At 51.6% G+C, this 4,994-nt stretch overlaps 1 pseudogene; it reads left to right on the top strand.

Moving 5' to 3' along the window:
- The first annotated feature begins 2,044 nt into the window (after nucleotides 1-2,044).
- Nucleotides 2,045-4,677, top strand: LOC747960 (neurofilament heavy polypeptide-like; annotated as a pseudogene).
- Nucleotides 4,678-4,994: the final 317 nt, after the last annotated feature.

Here is a 4,994-nt window from a genome sequence, read left to right as displayed (position 1 = left end):
AATCCAATCCTCATTTGACCCAAACCTTGGTGAGAAAACTGAAGATTTGAGAATAGGTTTTTTGGTCCAAATAAAGCAACAATATTTGGTCCAAATAAAGCAACAATATTTATCATTTTCTGCTTCTTCTTATGTTTGGTCCTTTCATTATCCCTCCAATATTTTAACATGAGACCTAGAGGGCTATCAGAGGGAATTTTATTGTTTGTCTTGTCCTTTATATTCCCTGTCCTGCTTACGGTATTTCCCATCCTGGAAGTTGTAGGCATTTCCCTGAGTTTCCTGACTGTGTGTGGCTCATTCTCTCTTACTAGAGATTTCTTGCACCCTTTCTCTGGAGGCTCAGCACCCCCTCCCCGCCAACCACTGGAAGTTTCTTGCACTCCTTTGCTTTCCCTTTGTCCTTTTTTGGCCGTTTCTCTCCTGGGAATTTAGGTCCTTCTTAGCATTGATGGGTCAGTATAAACCCCCGACAGGAAAGCCACCTTAAGCCATGTGATGTGACCACAGAACAGCAAATCCAGACTCCACACTCACTTTGCACTTAATTGTGCATCTTATTCACACACTTTCAACCTCCAGGACATCCCAACCACCAAGGAAGTACTTCACCACCCCCACAGCTTTTCTTACCTTGGTCTATGCACAGAATTACCTGGTCACTGCAGTATCTGTAGGCCTTTTCCTCCCATGTTGCTGAGAGTCTGGGTTTATTCGTCACGCCAGGTGGGTCTCAATCCCTCACTCCTGAGGCAGCCGCAATGAGACAGTGGGATGCGTCTCCTCACAAGAGATGATCGGAGACCCTTCCCCTGAGGAGAATGGGATCCTAGATGAGCCCCCAAGTTGTTAGAAGCAAGTGCTCAGTGCCACAAGGAAAAACCAGCACTTAGATAGAAAATTTCTCAGCAAGGCACATTTACTTTGCAGAAGGGTGCTGCCTGCATCCCTCCAATCGCAAGAGGACACCAAGTCAGGTAGGGCAGGGATTTTTATCCCTAAAACAGTTCCTGTTTCTGTGTCCTTTCCCCATTGGCTGGAGTTGGGCACAGTCTAAGCTGACCCGATTGGCTAGTGTTTGAAATTGAATAAGGTCAGTTAGGCAGGAAGGGAGAGGCTGTCCATTACCAACTAGGTGGGAAGGGTTGTTTACAGAGTAAGACATTTGCTCTTTACAGATTAAGCAGAGAAACAAGTGCTCATTACTGATTAAGAAAGACCATGGAAGCTTTGAAGAGGAACTTATTATTTCTGGCAGGACTATGGTCAAAATTGCCATTTCTGTATTTCACACTCACCTGAATTTTTTGAACTGTGAGATTTTGGAAGAGAAAGAAATTCCAAATAGGATTAGATCCCCTCACATTTCAGTGAAGGACTCTAAGCCCTGAGAGGTTCTGGGTTGTGCCTGTCCCCTTCCTCCACACTTTCATCACCTAATCCCTAGCCCCTTGGACCTGTGCTCCAAACTCGGAGACACTGCTTGCTTCTTCCTGAGACCTCACTGTCACTTTTTGCCTTGCACACCTCACTTGTCCTTAGTTGCAGTAATCCCTGTGTCCCACCTCACCTTCCTGCCTAACTTCCATCTCCTCTCTTTGGTGCCTCCACTTGCACCCTCATTACACCTTCCCACAGACTCAGGGTAGAAACACAAAAAGGAGTAAAGTGTCTAGCATTTTTTTTTTTTTTTTTGAGATGGAGTCTTGCTCTGTTGCACAGGCTGGAGTTCAGTGGCGCAATCTCAGCTCACTGCAACCTCCCTCTCCTGGGTTCAAGCAATTCTCCTGCCTCAGCCTCCTGAGTGGCTGGGACTACAGGTGCACACCACCACACCCAGCTAATTTTTGTATTTTTAGTGGAGATGGGGTTTCACCATATTGGCCAGGCTGGTCTTGAACTACTGACCTCATGATCCACCAGCCTCAGCCTTCCAAAGTGCTGGGATTACAGGCATGAGCCACCATGCCCAGCTGCATTTTTACCAAAAACTGACATTTGAGTGCCTCCCATCCCGTCCTGGCCCCAGGCACCTGCTCAGACCATGATGAGCTTTGGTGGTTCTGAGGCTCTGCTGGGTGCTGAACGGCAGCAGCAGCCTCCACTACATGCTGACCCTAAAGGGCAGCACAAGCGGAAGGCGCTCGGCTGCTGGATCCTCCAGCGGGTTCCACTCATGGACGCGGATGTCCATGAGCTCCGTGTCAGCCTCGCCCAGCCACTTCGGGGGCGCCTGCCGCCTCGAGCACTGACTGGCTGGACACGCTGACCAATGGGATGGGAGGGCTGAGTGGTGGCGGCAGCCACAGCGCACAGTGAGAAGGAGCAGCTGCAGGTGCTGAAGGACTGCTTCACAGGCTAGAGCGACAAGGTGCAGCAACTGGACGTGCACAACTGCAGCCTGGAGGGTGAGGCGGTGGTGCTGCGATAGCAGCAGGCGGGCTGCACCACCGTGGGTGAGCTGTATGAACTCGAGGTCTGCGGGATGCGCCCCACGGTGCTGTGCCTGGACATGGTGCACGGTCTGCTGCGCATGGAGCAGGAGCACCTGCTCCAGGACTTCCACATGTGCACCAGTGCCTCCATGATGAGGCCCAGCAGCGCAAAGAGGTCAAGGCTTGTGCTGTTGCGGCTTCTTGCAGGAGGCCGAGGCGGCGGGCGTGGAACTGCAGAAGGCGGCGCAGGCACTGCAAGAGGAGTGCAGCTACCTGTGGCACCGCCAGCAGGAGCAGGTGGGCGAGCTGCTCGGCCAGATGCAGGGCTGCGGCGCCTCGCAGGCGCAGGCGCAGGTGCAGGCTGCGGAGGGGACGCCCTCAAGTGTGACGTGATGTCACGGCGTCTGCACTGCATGAGATCTGTGGCAGCTTGAAGGCCATGCGGTGCAGAGCACGCTGCAGTTTGAGGAGTGGTTCCAAGTGAGGATGGACCGACTGTCTGAGGCATCCAAGGTGAACACAGACGCCATGTGCTGAGTGCAGGAGGAGATAACTGAGTACCAGCGTCAGCTTCGGGCCGAGACCACAGAGCTGGAGGCACTGAAGAGCACCATCGACTCACTGGAGAGGCAGCGTTCTGAGCTGGAGGACCGTCATCAGGCCGACATTGCCTCCTACCAGGAAGCCACTCATCAGGTGGATGCTGGAACACCAAGTGAGAAATGGCAGCCCAGCTGCGAGAGTACTACCAGGGCCTGCTCAATGTCAAGATGGCTCTGGATATAGAGATAGCCGCTTACAGAAAACTCCTGGAAGGTGAGGAATGTCAGATTGGCTTTGGCCCGATTCCTTTCTCACTTCCAGAAGGACTCCTCCAAATTCCCTCCATGTCCACTCACATAAAAGTCTAAAGCAAAGAGAAGATCAAAGTGATAGAGAAGTCTGAGAAAGAAACTGTGATTGTGGAGGAACAGACGGAGGAGACCCAAGTGACTGAAAAAGTGACTGAAGAAGAGGAGAAAGAGGCCAAAGAGGAGGAGGTCAAGGAGGAAGAAGGGGGTGAACAAGAGGAGGCAAAAGGGGGAGAAGAAGAAGCAAAGTCTCCCCTAGCAGAAGAGGCCACATCCCCAGAGAAGGAAGCCAAGTCGCCAGTGAAGGAAGAGGCAAAGTCACCGGATGAGGCCAAGTCCCCATAGAAGGAGGAAGCAAAATCCCCAGCTGAGGTCAAGTCTTCTGGGAAGGCCAAGTCCCCAACAAAGGAAGAGGCAAAGTCACTGGCTAAGGCCAAGTCCCCACAGAAAAAGGAAGCAAAATCTCCAGCTGAGATCAAGTCCCCCCGGGAAGGCCAAGTCCCCAGCAAAGGAAGAGGCAAAGTCACTGGCTGAGGCCAAGTCTCCAAAGAAGGCCAAGTCCCCAGTGAAGGAAGAAGCAAAGTTCCCTGAGAAGGCCAAGACTCTTGATATGAAGTCTCCAGAAGCCAACACTCCAGCAAAGGAGGAAGCAAGGCCCTCTGCAGATAAATCCCCCAAAAGGCCAAAAGCCCTGTCAAAGAGGAGGTCAAGTTCCCAGAGAAGGCGAAGTCTCCCCTGAAAGAGGATGCCAAGGCCCCCGAGAAGGAGATCCCAAAGAAGGAAGAGGTGAAGTCCCCAGTGAAGGAGGAGGAGAAGCCCCAGGACGTAAAAGTCAAAGAGCCCGCAAAGAAGGCAGAGGAAGAGAAAGCTACCGCCACGCCAAAAACAGAGAAGGAGAGCAAGAAAGAGGAGGCATCCAACAAGGAGGCTCCAAAGCCTGAGGTGGAGGAGAAGAAGGAAGCTGCCATCGAAAAGCCCAAAGAATCCAAAGTTGAAGCCAAGAAGGAAGAGGCTGAAGATAAGAAAAAAGCAGCCACCCTAGAGAAGGAGGCTCCTGCCAAGGTGGAGGTGAAGGAAGACGCTAAACCCAAAGAGAAGACAGAGGTGGCCAAGAAGGAACCAGATGATGCCAAGGCCAAGGAACCCAGAAAACCAGCAGAGAGGGAGGAGGCGGCAGCAGCAATGGAGAAAAAAGATAGCAAGGAGGAGAAGGCCACTGAGGTCAAGAAGCCTGAGGAGAAACCCAAGACCCAAAGCCAAAGATGACCCTCTCAAAGGAGCTCAGCGAACCTAAGGTGGAAAAGGCTGAAAAATCCTCCAGCACAGACCAAAAAGACAGCAGGCCTCCAGAGAAGGCCACAGAAGACAAGGCTGCCAAGGGGAAGTAAGGCAGGGAGAAAGGAATGTCTGGAGCAGCCAAAGAAACTCAAAAGGGTCCTGGAGCTCAAGGATCAGAGTAATGCAATTTTTACTTTTTATGTAAGAAGAAACTGCTTAGATGACAGGGCCTCCTTCTTCAAACAGGAACTTCTATTAGCAATATGTTAGCAAAAGAGGGCAATCCCAGCCTCCTGCCCCCACACCCTCCCGAGGCGATGGACAATTATGTTATGATAGCTTATGTAGCCGAATGTGATACATGCCAAATGCCATACATAAATACTTGACTATAAAAACTGCCCCCCTCCTTTCCAAATAAGTGCATTTA

The sequence above is a fragment of the Pan troglodytes genome, chromosome 1 (genome assembly GCF_028858775.2).
Source record: "Pan troglodytes isolate AG18354 chromosome 1, NHGRI_mPanTro3-v2.0_pri, whole genome shotgun sequence".
NCBI classification, from domain to species: domain Eukaryota; kingdom Metazoa; phylum Chordata; class Mammalia; order Primates; family Hominidae; genus Pan; species Pan troglodytes.
The sequence above is the reverse complement of the archived record's forward strand: the minus strand, read 5'-3'. Positions and strand labels throughout refer to the sequence as shown.